Below are 18,305 nucleotides of genomic sequence, written 5' to 3'. Positions count from 1 at the left end.
GAATCATTTCTCCAGGAAATTAGATCTTTTTTGTGCTTATTACCATCTGTTACTTCAGTTCTGAAACTATGAAGGACTCAAATTTTATCCCAAGACTTTTTCTTGTGAGCTCATATCAAAGCAGCACAAATGTATCTGTGAGTTAGTGCTGTAATGGAAACACGCTGCTTTTTTCGGATAAATCCTGTGCTAGGGTATAATCCTGAAAGATCCTACAGGATCTATTCTTTTTATTGAGGTTTAATGAGTGAACAGGTATGGTATAATTCAGCACTTCTCCGCTTCACAAATACACAAACACTGCATGAGATTGTGTTACATGAAGAAAAATTCTACTGGCAATTTTTGTTTTCCTTTTCATAATCCTCAGCTCTGCTTCTGCTTTGTTACTGGACTGCCATCTTCCTTTCCATAATATTTTATGACTCGAAGGGAAGCAGGCAAAGGAAATATGGCGGCAGGCTTACTTCATATCTACAGCACATCATCGAAACAAGCACTTTTCTGAATTGAAGTAAAAAGTTGATCCATGCAATGTCTTGCACTGTTTGTTGTCAGTTGTTGATTAAAGCAGATCGAACTGGATCGCGTTTTTCAAGGGACTGATAACTACAACAAGAGGACACCACAAACCTACAGCAAGAGCTGGCAGTAATTGTCATGTTTGTTAGCAATGAACTCATCATCTGCTCTAGCTGATGTATTAATAAGAGATATGAATGAAGAGACCTAGTAAAAGATGAGACTTATAAACCGAGAGAGAGAGAGAGAGAGAGAGAGAGAGATGTCACCCTGAGCTCTAGGAAGCTGAGGTTGGTATTGTTACATTGTATTTTAGAGATATGTAGAGTACTTGAATGATCAAAATGTTCAACAGATTAATTTACAATGGGATTAATTTACAATAATAGTACATATTCTGGTCTTCACATCTTTGCAGTACTACAAGTCTATTGAAGCAAATGGAGGTGAGTGCCTGGCTCTGTGGCACTGCAACGGTAGTTTGATTGAACCAAATTTGTTGAGCCATACTGGGATTTAAACTGGCAACTTACCAGTCACGGTCCACACACTGTTCTGCTTAGTTTGAATAAATAGCTGATCTTCCAGGAAGTCTGAATGAGGGCAAGCTATGGTTTCCCTGATCTAAGCTCTTTTTGACACAGTAAGCAGAGCTGGGACATGGAGAGGAGGGCATGTGTATGTGTGTGTGCAGGCATGAATATGTGCATGTTTGAGCGAGTGAGAAAGAAAATGAAAGAGACAAGAGTGATAAGAAAACTCAAATTTCAGCTGGGGTGTGTGCAAATGGGTTATCATCATATGTATGCTATATCTGTTATGGTGTATGTTGCTGCGAGAGTGTGTGTGAAGGAGAGGGTGGAAGAGAAACTGTGTACACAGCAGAGTACAAGGAGGTGACACTCAGAGCCACAGTGGCTGAGTGAAAGAGCAGATGGCCCTACCATGTCAAACTGAAGACATAGATTTCCCTATGTCAACCACAGACAGACACAGACCACCAACATGTCTTTTCGCCAACTCCTTCAGTATATGCACACGTGTATAGGAATGTCATACTTTTACTAAAGCCAGAGTAATGTATATTGTGATTATGGAAAGTGTAATATAATCTCAGGTTCTGTACTGACTTTGAGAATATAGCAATACTTTTTAAGATGCAAACAACTTTATTGTCTTTTTTACAGCTTCAATTTTGCACACTTCAACTCAGGTCTCAGAGTGAAAAGTATGAAAGGTGTTTTTAAAAAAAACAAAAAAACCAAATCTAGCATCAGTGAAGGCAAATCTGGCGGTAATAGAAAAAAAGGGTTTCATGTCACACGGCAAATAACTAAACTTAGCCCTGATCCATAATCGCAAACTCCACCTTTTCACCTTACATGTCAGATGATAGCAATTGGAACCTCAAATTTCCATTACTCTCCTACTAAACCACACTGGACATTTAACCTGTGCTGCCACATTCTGGATACATTTCTTACCTTATTTGCATGTGGTAAAGATGATTGCTTCCATACAAAAATAGAAGCAAACTGAATGTGAATCAAGAAGGATGAATGTTTCAATTGTAGTTTGATTCCAGCAACACTCAAAAAGTCAAGGGATGTTGCTCAGGATGTCAAAGTTTAGACTTTATCCTCAGATGTTATGTAAACTGCACTTTTTAGTGTGTATATGGCTATGAATACAAGACTGTGTAACATTAATCAAATCAGTTAAGATTAATGTTTTTCCATCACTGTCAGTATAATTAAATTATGTTATTTTAGGTACATTTCCCTTTGAACAGGGATTTACAGGGAGCAACAGGGATTCTGACTGAACCCACATAAAGTGCTATATAATGCCATCTGGACCATTTCTCCCTCTAATAAAAAATGTCAATATTTGATTTTCTATTCTTTGCGCAGAGCAAAGATGATAGAACACATGTTGCACGTCATTTATTTTTCAGTGGCCTGACGATAGATGGATAGGTGGATAGATGGATAGAATGCAGGGGGACTGTGTATTTGCACATGTGCATGGACAATAACACAGATGAAAATGAGATAGATCATAACAGCTTTGTAGAAACTGCTTCAACAATTAATTGACCTTTCAAATTAAGCCAGATGCGTGCTGAGACTCTTGATGTGTGCGTCTGTGTAACAGCTGCAACAATTCAAGTCAGCAAATTTCAGATACTACTAAAACACTGATTACTTAGTAGAGACTCAAAATAAGACTTCATTGCCTGTTTATTCTAAAAATAATAGCCCTATTTTTAAATAATGTTAAAAAATGTGCGTAACCAGGTACAAAAAGGAAATGTAATTATGAGCACTGTTAAAGGTTAATATGTAGTGGCCAACCAAAAAGAACATCAAGCTACAATGACTACAATTAAAAACCACAACTTGTTCACAACTTCATAATTTAAATTTAAGCACAAGGATTTGTTGCCCTTAGGGGAATTAATTTATCATATATAGTACATTAAGCAATGACACTCTTATTGTATATTTGAATAAAATTAGTTCTTTTTCGGTGAAATTATTTTATCTGGTCCCTAGCGCATCTTATGGTTAAGACTCTCCTTGTGTCACTGTAAAGCAGCCACACAAAGCCAAAGTTAATAGTTAAGTTAAGTGTGACTTGAGAAACCAAACCATGAACAGTTCATCGCAGGTTCAGTGTTTGTGTGGAGTGGCGCAAGAAACCTTACATGGCCATCCCGCACACTCTCTGCCTCTGTCTGTCTCGCCGCCTGTCTCTCCCTCTCTCTTCCTCTCTCCCGCATCTCTTGTCCCTGTCATACTGTGCTATTCCTGGATTCCACAGTGAAAGGAAACAGGAACGGCTGCAGTGGCTGTTGGCAGCAGTATTTTCTCTCCTCAAAGAACCACTCTTCCTCAAATAATGCGCACGTGCGCACGCGCGCACACACACACACACACACACACACACACACACACACACACACACACACACACACAGAGTCAATATTCCTGTGTTGATAGCTTTGTTCCTTAGCCAGTTGGGGAGATATTTCCTCAAACATGTTTTTGTGATGAAAGCCATTCTGTCCCTGCGGATGGAATGCAGGGGGAGTGTGTATTTGCACATGTGCATGGACAACAACACAGATGAAAATGAGATATGGTTAGTTGGATGGATCTGAGTTAGCACGGTGTAAATGGGTCCTTTATTATTGCCATGTGGAAGAATATTCAAAACAGTAGCGCACTCTCCTCCTATCTGCCCTTTGTTCAGTCTCTACTGCACCACAGCACCACTGGGACTCTCCCCAACTCCCTGTTGTGCTTACTGGAACCTTGGCAGCCAGCTGCCATATCAGCCAATTAGGAAAGCATTTACTAAAGCTCCAGCCAATTGGATTAGTGCTACATTTCCTTGCCAGACGAGACCCTAAATGTGCTGCTGTATGCTAGAATCTGAGAACTGGTGGGCAGACTCCTGTTTCGCTGATAGGTACTGGGTACCAGAATACACATATGCTGCAGAGGCAGAAGCATGAGAAGGAAACATCCCACTGTGCTATAGTACAGTACGTTGTCTCCTACTGAGTACAGGTTCTAAAATGTTTTACAGAAAAACATAAAGCAAACCAAAAACCAAACAGGCAAGAAATCATGATTCTACTCTCACGCATACATAACATACACTGCACGCGCTCGTCGACGGATTTTCAGAAAAACAAACAGGCTACAGAGACGATAGATAGAAGGGCAAAAGGACAAACTTACTCTGTAAAGCTAAGCTGCTTGCTTGCTTTCCAAAGCTGCAGGAGCTGCTGCCATATTATTTAAATTTCCTCATTCATACAGTCGCTATTAAAGTGCATATTAAATTATCCGCAAATTAATTCACAGGAGTTTACACTGGGAGAAGGTCAAAATTCTGGTTGGATGTGAGTTCGTTACCAGATGCCTATTTTTACTCGTAGCTTTTACAATCTATCAGTCATCAATATAAGAGCAGAGACAGCAATCTCTGTCCTAAAATATTTCAACACACTGTGGGTTCATCCTCGGTTCAGACTGAAATCTATACAATGTCTTCCTTCGATCACTCAAGTCAGTCTGTGGACTAATCATTTCGCATTTTGTGGTTGGTCATATTGCTCCAAGTGAGTTTCTGAATTTAGGCTGCATAATATATAGACTTAACTTTCAGCATTATAGTTATTATGTCTAGTACATTTGAAATGCAGTCTTTAAATGATGTTGACCAAGATTTTTTTATTTAAAATACAGTATATATCTAAACTTTCAGACTCTGTTGTAACCTAGATACTTTTTTAACTGCAAGTGACCAAAGTTATTATAGGCTACTGTTACTGGGGTTACAATCATAGATCCATAAACAAACATATTTGATTTCATTTTGTGCAGCCAGCAGCACTTTGTCCCTGTCAGGTTACAGATGAATGCATATATTAAAAAAGATGAATGTAGGAGGCAGTAGAATTCAAGCACTTCATCATCCATTAAAGAAATTTCAAGTCTGAGATAGTAATAAATTAGTGGACTACACTGAATACACTGTAGCCGTGTTAACTAATGGACTCTTTTCTCCAACTCAGTCTCTTCAACTGCTGCTGCGTTTTTAAGATAAATGTGAATTTGTTAGAGTTCAGGGTTAAGTTCAACCTGTTTTCTACAGCAGGCCAAAGACACTGTAATCTTTTAAATACAATCTTTATTTCACTGAGGCTCGATTATTGCAGCTCCCTCTATTTCAGCATTTCCCAATCGACTCTGTATAGGCTGCAACTGGTGGTAAAAACTCCACAGCCAGACTTGTTACTGGAACAAAGAAGAGTGACAGTATGACACTCGTACTAAAACCGCGTCATCAATTCCCAGGTAAACACTGTATTGAGTTTTAAATTTGTATGTTTAAAGCTCTGAAAGGGGAATCTCCACAATACACTGTTGATCTCCTTTGGCCCTATAATACCACCAGATGTCTTAGATCTGCAAATCAGTTTCCCCCTTCTGGACTGGTTAGCAGGGATAAGCGAGCCTCCTCTGTAGCAGCCCTGAAACTCTGGAGTTCATTTCCAGTTGATTTAAAAATCTCTTCCTCTACAAGCCTGTTCACTAAAAACTCTTGTTTTTTTTATCTCCTTATAGGTCTCCTTAATTTGAGCCCTATTGCTGCCTTTGGTAGGTTCCTCGGCTTTCTTTTTATACTTCTCCAATGTTTTTATTTTATTTTTTCTGGACTGTTTGTTCTTTTCTTACTTTTTATTTATTTACTGTCTTGTCTGACTTATTATTATTATTATCGCTAAGTGCTTTGGTCAACAATTCAGTTGTTTTTAAATGTGCTATATAAATAAATTTAATTTGAAATGATACTCTTCTGGAGGTTCCTTCTTATATTCTGTTGAATACTGTCCTAGGGAGCTAAAACCAAACCCACCAAAGTTCATTTACCTGACTAATCTGAATATCTGGGCCCAAGTAAGTTCCATTAGTGGAAATTAAATACATTCCCAATTCCAGTGAAGCGCTCCGAATCCACTGATAGCTCTTCAATCACCTGTTTGATACAAGGAAAATCAAACACCAAAAGCTAAAGATAAAAGGTTTAAAAAAAAAGTGCTGCTTTATCTAGAAAAGATCATTTAATTACACTTTACATGGCATTTATGAGTCAAAAATGTTTCATTGGAAATAAATCTTACATTGATAATACCATGTAAATCAGTGTCTGCTTCTTTAGAATGTCAAATAAACTAAATAATCCATAAACTGAAAGACCAAAATCTTCAACAAAAAAAATGCGAAAATGATAAAAGAAACAAGAAAAAATAAACCTCACCCAATTTAAAAAAGGACAAGAGTAGGGAACGATAATGGAAATGTGTAAGAAAAAGAGTACACCAAAAGGAATAGCAAAACCAAGATCAGTCAATGTCAGCAACGTCAATACAAAATGATTTTCCAAAGAAATGTGAAGTAAAAAAAAAAAAAAAAAGGAAAAACGAAATACAAAGAGGTAAAAAAATTTTGAAGTGATTGTAAAATACCATCCTCTCCCTCTTTCTCATCCTGTTAGCTTGTCAAATTCCAATAGAACTTTCTTGTCTACAAGAAAGAGTCTGCAAAAGTGTTCATGGGGTCCTAGAGCACACACAGTACAGCAGAGTGAGTACAGGTACACATTCTCAACCTCTGGCTCTCTGCTGACTGTGTAAGGAAGTTGGAGGATATTCGTCCATTATACTCCATTGAAGAAATTAGTCATAAATATGCACACAAATAAAGATGAAAAGAATGCAAAATCACTGACAATCTCAAACACACAAACACCAAAAGCACCTTTCACATTCACTTAGTCCACTGTACACAGCACAAGAGGAACATTACGGGCTACAGCAACCAACAACTATATAAGCATGTGTTGACAGTCTCTATGAATCAATTCTGTTTACGCGAGCGAAGGAAAGGCTGGGCATTAATACAAAGGCACCCCACACTTCTGTCTAGGTGTGGTTGTGTATGTTAGTAAGAACAACTTCTGCATATGAAAGAAGACAGAGCAGGGTGGAGAAAACAAAAAACAACCTAAAGGTAACAGGCCATTAATCAAGCCTGGAGACCACCAGGCACAAAGAACTGATAAACCAGCACAGATCAGTGAGAACCACTGGACCACAGCAGAGGGCAAATACAGTTCAATTAGCCAAAAGAGACACTACAAAATATGAAACACTACTGTTTCAACACCAGGTGGAATTGTTTGAATAGTTTTGCATGCTCTTGTATGCTCACATGCTGATATACTTAATATGATCTTTCCAGTTGTGTTATGCTGAGAAATAAGGTTCTACTTTACGATTACTGCCCCGGTTTAGGTATGCCAACAAGCTGGTTCAGCAAGAAAAGAGAGAGCAGTTTGGCATTTCTTTCTTTTCACTTGATTACACACACACAGAGAAACTAACACAAGCGCACAAAGCATCGAAGGTATATTGAGTAATAAAATAAACCCCATTGAAAAACAGCTCTTCAACTCTCGATTCCCTAAAAAAAAAAAACAAACCCAAAAAACAAACAAAAAAACTGACGTGAAAGAAAAAAAACATTGTGAGACAACAAAAACATACAACTTATAGTAAACAAAACTATGAGGCTTCAATAATATGATCTGGAGAAATATTTAGGCTCAACCATGATCTCATTGGGTTTATATACAGAATTGATATCTTGCAGCACAGTGCGGAAGTGGTCTATCAGACACCTGCTATGAAAGATGAGCTACAGCCCCACCGTCACCTCTGGTCTCCCCGTTTTACTCTTCGCACGATAACTCAGTTTATTACCCAAACATTTCCGCAAACACTGACTGAAAACACTGTACTCCCGCAGCATGAGGAAAGTTAGCGTTAACTACATCACGTGTAAAGTTCCTCTTTTGTTCTTCGCACCGAAAAAGCGAAAGAAACCGTACTGTAACGTACCGACACACTAAAGAAAAAGAAAAGGAGATGAACTTGCTGCACTTAGAAACCTCTATCGACCAAGAACAAGCAAGGGAGAGAAAAATAAACAGCTAAAATTCCTGCTGCCGCTGAGCATGCATGTGAAGCCTCCACAAAATAAGGCTACAGGGGGGGCGAAGGGGGACAGTGCTAGAAAGAAAATATCAACCAACTTACGGTGTTTGCAATATGCTGGTTAGAGTCCGTCACTAATGCCAAAACACGGAAATCCAAACAGGCAAATATCCGAGCTAAATCCGAAAAATGACTGAGTCGGTCCGAGCTGTCAGCGTTCAGCCGCAGTGAGGAGAAGTCACTGACTGAGTGCCTTGACAACCGGGGCTCCGAGCACGAGCGAGCCGGGAGCCGCCTGCTGGTTGGTTTCTTGTCGCACGAGACCATAGAGAGAGAGAGAGAGAGAGAGAGAGAGAGAGAGAGAGAGAGAGAGAGAGAGCGAGACATGAATGGTGAGAGTGCGCAGGCGCGCATGGGGTCGACCCATTCCGGTTGAGTACGGCTGTAAAAAGGCGAAAGCGCTACATTTGTTTGTTTATTTTAGTTTATTTACTGAGGAGGGTTTTTAGAACAAACATACCTGTAGACACGCGCATAACACAAACAAGGCAAAACAAAGATACATTTTATAAAAGTGAATTAATAGCAACCAGCCTACTCAGATCATTTAAGGAAAAATTGCATTACAAACTTCACAAACGCAAAAAAGGAAAACAGTAAAAGTGTCCTACATAAAGTACCAAAACTCAACTCGCTTTACAGAGTTTCTCAGTGCCTATTTCAGAATAGTGTAGGATATATTACATTATTGAATTAAATAGTGATAATGTGTAGGCCTAAAGCATCACTCAGTGCATTGGTTGGGAAAGGAGGGGTACTTATTAGTTGATTATGTTTGTATTAATGGCTCGAATCAACAAATTAACAAGACAAATAAATAAATGCAGCCTGCTTGAAAAGGTACAATATTTCAGTGATGAATATAATGAAATGAAAATATAAAAAAATATACACCTTTAATAAGAAAATAAGTAAAATGCAAGTAGGGTATACCTCAAAATTGTATCTAAGCGCAGTGTTTGATAGACTACTTAGTCACATTTCATTATTGGTAGCACCTAATTATACTTGTTATATCTATCAGGTGGACCATCATGTAGCCCAATGACTAGGTGACATTTACCCGTCACGTTTTCCGATGAATAGGTAAAATCAATACGCCGCTGTAATATGCCAGCAAATAGGCAAAATATCTATGCCCATGTATTCAGTTTGTTTATTTGGAATTACCCTACTTGACGTTCATGTAACGATCTAGTATAATTCATAATAAGCCTACTTGATAACTGTGATGATGAGTTATGCTTAATTACTAACAACAAATGGATTGGCAACAACACTATGACTCAGTTATAATGTTCTGTTTATCAACAAGCCGATTTTTCGCCGTTTACTGTAGTTTCAACACCAACTGAGTTTTTCTACCAAAACAAAAAGAAAGCCAGCCTACTTTCCAGCGCATGTGTAGATGAAACTAAACAAAGTAAATAGAAAGAGCAGTAAAAAATGATGCAGCATAGGCTACGTCTAAGTTCAATGTAGAGAAATCACGACTGAAAAGAGCCTAGAAATACAGCTTTACCACCACTCTCTCCATCCAAGAGAAGCATACCCTCGCTCCCAGACAGTCTTATAAATAATTCAGCAATAAAAGCTTGCCTCTGCTTGCCTGGCTGCATGCAGCACCAAAAGAAGCCCCCCCCCCTCTCTCTCTCCATGCACGGCCTCGGTCTATGCGGGCGTTACCAATTAAAACAAATCTCGAAGCAAAATAAAGTTCAATCAACAGTCTAGTTTCACAGATGACTGTGGGCGGTCAGTCAGGTCAGGCAGGGATTACGAGGTTTCAGTCAACTATCAATAGCCTCATGTGCCCGCGAGAGACAAGGGAGAGAGGAGCGAGGGTGGGGGGAGAGGGGTGGCTGAGTTTCAATGCGCAGACGGTGCAGAGCGACCATCCGATGATGCTGTTTGTCCTGTCCGCGGACCGGAGGAGAGTACAGAAACACTATCAAGCCACGACAAATTTAATCCAAGACATCCTGTCGCAGAGCCCCGCATCTGAACCGCATAATGTCCTAACAGAGCTGGCAGGGCGGAATCAAGGCAGAAAAAGTGTATAGCCAGTAAAAAAAAAAAAAAAAAAAAAAAGCAATTTACCTGCACAGTGTTCAGCCCGCCGTTATTACTTCCCACTCAATGAAGCTTTCAGCGCTAGAGCTCACTCCGAGCTGCTCGCCGCTGAACGGGAATTTAGACAACGGGATTTGTTCACGTGGTCACGCTCGGTGCTCGTAATTGGCGGAGGTGGCTGGAGCCGCTGCTGGCTCGCACCTGTACGGTGAACGGTAGAGAGGTGCGGAGAGAGAAGCAGGTGCAGGAGGGAAGGAAGAGTGAGAGAAAGACAGAAGAAAACAGATTGGTGCAGGATACATGCGAGTGTGTTTGTGTCGTTTGTGTTTGTGTGTGTGTGTCAGGGAGAAGAAAATCAGTAGACTATCTGCAGGTTTAGAGCAATCTAGTATACTACTGTATATGGATTTTTGATACAGCAGGTCACAGTATTATGTACACAATCAGATGAGAGTATCTTCTGACAGACTAAAGGACAACAGTGAGATCATAGGTTATTTTGTTCTATGTAATAATCTTATCAGCATCTATGATGGCACATTATTACACCATTTACAAGGAAAATGTTTGCAGCATTTTTCCTTAGTGGGTTGAATTCTCAGCTTCATTAAAAAATATATTAATTACATTTTTGCATCTAGTCTATGTGAGAATTACCTACCAGATACATGCATTTTTTTGACTTTCATTCAACTGCATTTCTAAATATAGGACAAGATGTGACTGAGGTAGCATATTAAAGAAAAAGGTATGAAAATCATTCAAATTTGGCTGTGTGGACACTTGGTTTGGGTCTGACACTTGGTCTGAGTGTTGCTGGTGCTTGGACTTTATGGTAATAGCAATGATGGATCTGCATATGAAGCAACAGACTGCTGTAACAATAACAATATTAACAACATCTGGCTCACATCTCTCAGTTGTATGACAGAAGGATTTCCATGGCCCTCTGACGTACTGACGAATAATATACTAAATTTACAACAACCACCAGCATATCCTTATGCCATAGACAGAAGCGAGCACAAAAATACTACATTAACACAGCACATAGCTCAACATGCCTGAACAACACCTTTTCCTGCTCCCAGGGGGCAATTAGTCAGGTGTGGTACTGTTAATGTTTTTTTTTAACCTTGCAGGCACTTTTCAATACAATAATACAGCTTTTCAACTAATGATAATTACCACATTTGTTTTCTTGCTGCAAGGTTCCTCTGTGAATGCAGCCTAGAGCCACAATGGACAAACTGTGCAATGTTGAGTGTTCACTCCCTAGAGATCTGAGTCCAGCCAAGGTGTCAGTGCTGGTCCCCACCTGCTCTAACACTTACTGGAAGATAATTACGGTGTATTCAGTGATTGTCCACTGTAAAATGCAGCTTTCAGTAGCTTTCCATGTACAGTACAAATGGCCTAATTCAAAGCCTTTCAAACTACAAAGCATTTTATTTTATTTAATAGTGGAAAACATTTTAATATAATTGTTGTATAATTAGAGCAGAAATACATTAATGTACCGGCTTAGCCCTTGGTTATCTCTGTAGCCCATTGGTTTGTGTATCACATGCACTTACACACTTTACAGTGTATGTGAAAAAGTTGATAGTGTAGGCCTATTTGTGGTTGAGGCATGTAAATGAGGCAGGCAAAGCCTGTTCTCCATTCCCACATGCACACAAGCATACCATACACAAGCAGTTATTCATCTACCTACTGAGGCCACAGCATAGTAGCAGTCAATGGTGTGTGAGTATTTTTAGATTTCATGTGGGTTGCAGATGCTGTTCTGCTCAACCAGGTCACAGCAAACAGAACTGTATTTTCACTTTAACGTTCAATGCATTTGACTTCATCTCATTTTCCACATCTACAGTACATTTGCCTTCCCACATTTAGTGTCGATTCACTTCTCAGATTTCACTTTTCTTCTAGTTGTCGATCCTGGCAGATCAGACCAAGACACTCAAGTGGCCTCCAGGCTGCTGGCAGTGATGTGGCTCTATGTTTTCCCCCTTCTCAATTTTGGCCTCAATTAAAAGCACGTTGGGTTTTTTTGGGGGGCAACTTAGAGCATTTATAATTGACTATGAAGAATCTGACACAGTTTCAGTTCCAACTGCAGAAATATTGCAGTGAATCATCCTGCAAGCTTATATATAGATATTCAAACCAATTAAATCCAGGGCACTGAAAACCTAATGTATATCACATTTTTTTATGTAGGTTGGTATAACTAGCTGTCATAACACAGCATCAGTTTGAATGTTACTTGTTTCCAGACTGGAGGGGTTCCCTTGGTTTTTGGAGTTGGGGGTGGAGAGATATTATCTAGGCGAACAAAAGCTGCAGAGAACAGAGCAATCTTCCCCTCCTCCTGTTTCCTTCTATTCCTTCCTTCAACCGCCCCCATCATCTCTCCATCCCCCATGCACACACCAACACAAACGCCTGCCATCTGACACCCCTCTAAGGAGTTCTTTTTTAGAGTTGTCTTCTAAAACATAGCATCAGCGCACACACACGCAGACACACGCAGACACACACACACACACAAACATTGTTTGGTGGCTGTGAGCTGCTATGTTCTCAATCCAAGGCAGAGAACTGGGCCAAATGGCATACAGAGAAACAGACGGAAGGACAGACAGACAGACACCCTTTCTGCACGTTAATCAGGCTTATGTGCACATCAAGAAAGAGGGAGAAGCAGAAGGACAAGGAGTGACTTTCTGTTGGTGGACCATAGTGTGCTGCGGGTCGCAGCGTTTGTATCATTCCATTTGGTGTGATGCCACCTGGCTGTCTAAACGCAAACAGGACACAGGGAGTTGTGTGGCCTGTGTGTGTGTGTGTGTGTATGTGTGTGTGAGGGATGAGTCTTGCTGGGCCGGACAGAACTTCGACAGGCAGCAGATGGTGGTGCCAGCGTGGCACGGGCATAAGAGCAAGGTGGAGTCACACACATGGATGCACACAGGCTGCCCTGCCTGTGGTTAGATAGCCAGGGATGCCAGGAAAATTTTCAAAAAATACTAATCTGTCTATCAACCTTGTAAAGATTTCTCCATCTAGTTTTCTTTTTTTCATTTTTCAACACAACAGAACCCAGGGTTCAAACTGCAGAAAATGGATATAAGTTCTTAAATACCTTGTTGGCATTAACTCAATCAGTGACACAAACATCCACGTAAGTTTACATGCAGATGCATGGACACGCACACAAGAACACTTTCAGGGGGCTGTGGCTGAGCAGCTGTTTTGGTAGTGGATGACATCTCTATTGTTGGAGTGTGATAGATGAGATGGGAGATTTAAATGCTGCACAGAGGTGGACTATGGACTGGTGGAAAATTTCCTGCCCACATTGTGTACCTTCATTACTGCAGTTGATGGAAAAAGATGTTTTGGAATGGCATTTTGAAGAAGGACATACTTTCATGACATCCTTTTCCATCTCATAAAAGGTGAGGACAAGAGCCATTAAATTAGGATCAGATAGAATGAGTAGTTGATGACATGACACCTCCCTGATACTGTGGTGTTGTATGAAGGAGATGGATGTGTTCTCAGATCATGTATTTATGCATTTTGGAAAGGTTGCTTCATATCTGGGCTTTAGATCAGTAACTCTGAATCATTTCCCTCAAACACATACCCGCAGAATTACAAGCAGAGTCGTTGGTGGGTAAATAATCCTGTGAACATCTGTTGTCAGTGACAGGTGATTGTAAGGTGAGACCTCACTGTTTCCCCCCCACCCAAAACCTCACACAAATAATGAATAAAGGCACCCACCTACAGTGGCACACACATTATCCACATGCTACCTGCAGCATAAAACTTTGACTGTCAGGCTTGATCTTAATGTCTCTGTATATTATCAGTAACAGCATTACATACACACTCACCAAGATCGTTGACTCTCTCTTGTGTTGGCCTTAATAATTCAGGATCTAAAGAGTCAATCCTCCAAAAACATGTGAAGATACAACATATGTCAAACAACATGTCAAAACTGGAGTCGCTTATGTCACAAAATGATATATTTGCATTCATTTTGTATAATTTAGTGTTGATGATATTTTCCCTTATTCCAATAAAAATGTGATAGAATTGCAGCTTTTTAGAGTAGAAGACCAGTTTCTACATGCAGGGTGTTGACATTCTTGTCATGAAGGGACCATGTCACTCTAAGTGGCACAAATTGAGTCTTGTCATTGGCCTATAGTGTAGAACCTGCTTTGTAATCTTAGTGTGATGCTTCAGTATGCTGCAAAGAGCTAGAAATATGCTTTTACACTATTACCAAACCATCAGTAAATTCCTTGAAGGAGCAAAAAGTTAAAAAAGACACATGCAAAGATACATTTTTGCATAAATACATACCTGCTCTTGCACACCTGCCAAAACACTGAGGCTGTGAGGACTTTAGAAGTGGAAACACAGAAGCTGAGTGAACAGACTTTGACTGAAACAGGCTGTTGGCTAGATGATGCAAAGCAGTGAAAATAGTAGCTCATGCTTTAGTCATGGTTGAATCAGTCAGACTTGTGTGAAGTGCCCTTAAAGTATCTTAGTTTGACCGTGCAAAGTGTTGCTCATGTGGCATCCCATCAAAGTACGATGACTTTACACTTTGATACCTGGTGTGTGTTTGACATAGGATGGAGAAAGAACAACAGAGAAAGGAAGTTAGGCAGGCAGAGACGCACAGAGGAGAGAAAGCTCAACACATAGTGTGTAGCTTAGCTCTGACTGCAACACTGATGTCAACCCTGCTGTATATTGGTCACTTTAGATCCGTGAAGGGTTATAAGTCCATTCTGCTCAATCTCTACCTTAAATGCTCAGTCATTTCTTTCCAACAACCTGCCCATTTCCTCCTCCCCCATCCTGCTGGTACTTTCATCTTTTCCCATCTTTACATCCTTCCTTTCCATCTCTTGAGATTCACTCCAAACCTCTGCATCCACATTCCTGTGGACACAAGGGAATAGAAAGATGGAAACATAGATAGAAGCTCTCATACCTAAGGGGCCATTGAGTTGCATGACATCGGGTACTTTAATTAAGTAAATGAATGAATAATTACATTCTAAAGCTGAGCACAATGACTATTGGTATTTGCAAGAATTCTTTAAGGGAGCAGGAGCTGGGAAAGGGATTATTACCTCATACTAGATATCAGTTAGAATTAGATATCTGGACATATCACATTCATAATGGCATGATGACAAACAAAAATCTTGCATCTGTTTTGCCTGTGCTTGCATGTGTGAGTGTATGTGTGTGTGAGAGAAACAGCAAATGTCTGCCTAAATCCTTCCATCTGTTGAGCAATAACAGACCTCACGTTAGACCAGGCCGAATAGAGAAAATAACAAGCAGTTCACCAATTTCCATCAGTGGCAGCACAGTCAGTGCACCAGTCAAATATTTTGTTGAGTGATTCTTTTGCTCTCTCTTTGCCAACACTTTAAAATGTTAATGTGGCTTCATCCACTACAGTTCAGCGCAAAGCTACTGCCACCTGAGCACTTAGATGGGGCCATGGAAATGTTCAATATTAAAAAAATGCATGCATTGCCATGGATTTTCTTAGCCCATTCTTCCTGTCAGATCCTTTCAGGCTCCAGCACATTGAATGGGAAGCATCTGTGATTTACCATCTTCAGGTCTCTCCGCAGATGTTTTATGGGGTTTAAGTCTGCTTTTTGAATAGGTTACTCAAGGACAGTCAGAGACCTGTGTTGATGCCACTCTAACATTATCTTGGCTGATTGCTTCAGGTCATTATTGTTCTGAAAGGTTATCTATTGCCTCAGTCTCGCCTCAGGTCATATTAATTCCAGAGCAGGTTGTTTTCAGTGACCTCTCCGTATTTGACTGCATTCATTTTTCCCCCAGTTTTGACCAGTCTCCCTGTCTCTGCCATGTGGTCCTGGTACTTCCAACATCTTCTATTTGACAATCATTTAGGCCACTGTGATTCTCCAAGCTTTATACGCTTGACCTTATATATACACAGAGTTCCTTCATGACCTTCTTTATGTCCTGACGTTCAGTGTGAATTGTGGAACCTCATCCAATCAACTCAGTTTATCACAGTTGGACCACAGACATATCTCAAGAGAACATAAATTAAACAGGAGCCACCTAACCACAATTTGAAGTGCACAGCAAATGGTATGAATACTCTTCTAAATGATAAAGCTACTTAAGTAAAACATCTGATTACTTTTTCCATCATTGGCCAGTTCATATGCTACTGTATTCTGTGCCTCATGATACTGCACATTGCATAAAACCTTTACTACAGCACTTTGCAATACCTCCACAAGTAGAGCTTCAACTGTGTTTACACAGCTGCTCAAATGAAGTACAAAAATAATACATTATGATCCCATTGTTATTCCTACACTTAGTGGTCTTAGTTAGGATTCTGGCTGAGTATTATATTAATTGCATGTGTGCACATTTTCAATGTGATAACTAGCTTGTGTATGTTTGTGTATTTTAGAGTAGGGTATTAAAAGAAATGTAAATCCAATGGCATCAGATCCAAATGAGTTTTGCATGATTGATATTTATTTATTACTATCCCCTTTTTTCATTCTATTTTATCTTACTTTTTTAGTCATTTTATCTCTGTCTCATAGCCTGTAACTCAAAAATATTTACATCCACTTCAGCTCTCCTGGTTCCCTAATGATGGTTCAGACCAGGATTCTGGGTACTACGATGAAAATGAGTGCATGACACTCACATCTTGGGGCTAATCCACTTTTGATGTGTCCCAAACCCTTAATCAGCTTCTGTTATTTATGAGTCTGGTATATTTGGTTTGAAAGTGTTAATTACAGTTCAGTTTTAGAGAGGCAGCTGTCTAGTCCTCAGAGACCATGGGTTGTGTGTGCATGTGTTAGCCGGGTGGCCTCATCAGAACTTAAATGCTCATGCATGAAAATGTTGAACTGAAATTATGCACCAAAATATTTGCCTTTTTTTGCATAGAGCTGCCTCTTGAATATACTTTATTCATGCAAGAGTATGTGTACACAAATGCACTCAATACCTTGAAAAATACCAGTGAAATGTTCTTACTGCTTTTCATTATCCTGTCACTGATAAAAGAATTTCATTTCCTTCGGAGAATTGCTTTATTATAAATGTTTTTGTCAGTTTTGTCTTTCCATTTAACAAAGATATTCCACAAAAGTGTAAGGATCCTTGGCACTGTACAACAGCAGCTTTGCATGGAAACATTTAACTAATGTTTACCGTTATTGTAGCTGACAAATCCACTCTTACAATCAACCAACATAAATTGATTTTAATTCTCATGTCTTTACAGTATATCATGCCATTCTCCTCTTTATCCTGGTTTTTATAAAGGAGGCAGCAAACAGGCAGCTTTTACTGGCTGAGTTGTATTGGTTTAAAAAAATATAATTAAAAACAAGTTGCCATGTTCGTTTATGTCATGTCATATTCATTATGTGTCTCTATGTGTGTCACGTATCCCTTTCTGTTTTCATCTCATTGCCTTTCTCCATATATTGACTCTGACATTTGTTTATTGATTGATAACAAACTCAAACTTCTTGTTCTGACCTTGAACGAGTATTTTAAGATATAGGTTCATATTTACTCTAATTATCATCAGATTTTTTGCCCTTATTAAAATAATATGATCAAATAGTCTAAATTGAGGTTATTTGAGTTGTATAGTCTTCCACAGAAATGAGTTTGATATTAGCATATCAATTTGTGTCTGTGTTATGATTGGAGGGAAACACAGATTACAAATAAAGTGAAATATTATTTTTAATTTACAAAAAGTGGAAATAAAGGAAAAGCACAAAAAGGAGCGATAGATGCATGTAGTCATATTTTAAAGCCTTCTTCAGATGGTTTCACTCATAAATCTGTGTTTATTTGCCTGAGACACAGAGATATAGAGGGCTGGAAGAGAGAAAGAGAAAATTAAAACAGCTTGCCAGAAAAAAAGATATTGCCAATGTGCATATTATGTGTGTGTGTGTGCGTGTGTGTGTGTGTTTCGTCACTT

The 18,305-nt window shown here is 39.5% G+C and overlaps 1 protein-coding gene across 2 annotated transcripts in view; it reads right to left on the bottom strand.

Annotated features, from left to right (window-relative positions):
- Positions 1-8,384, bottom strand: part of strbp (spermatid perinuclear RNA binding protein) — a 73,149-nt gene extending 64,765 nt beyond the window's left edge. For both annotated transcript variants that reach the window (XM_026296730.1, XM_026296731.2), the window contains exon 1: positions 8,201-8,384. The gene's annotated coding sequence lies outside the window, so the exon portion shown is untranslated. The remainder of the gene's footprint in view (positions 1-8,200) is intronic.
- Positions 8,385-18,305: the final 9,921 nt, after the last annotated feature.

Source organism: Mastacembelus armatus, chromosome 12 (genome assembly GCF_900324485.2).
Source record: "Mastacembelus armatus chromosome 12, fMasArm1.2, whole genome shotgun sequence".
Taxonomy (NCBI): domain Eukaryota; kingdom Metazoa; phylum Chordata; class Actinopteri; order Synbranchiformes; family Mastacembelidae; genus Mastacembelus; species Mastacembelus armatus.
Note: the sequence above shows the minus strand (reverse complement) of the source record. Positions and strands in the feature narration are given on the sequence as shown.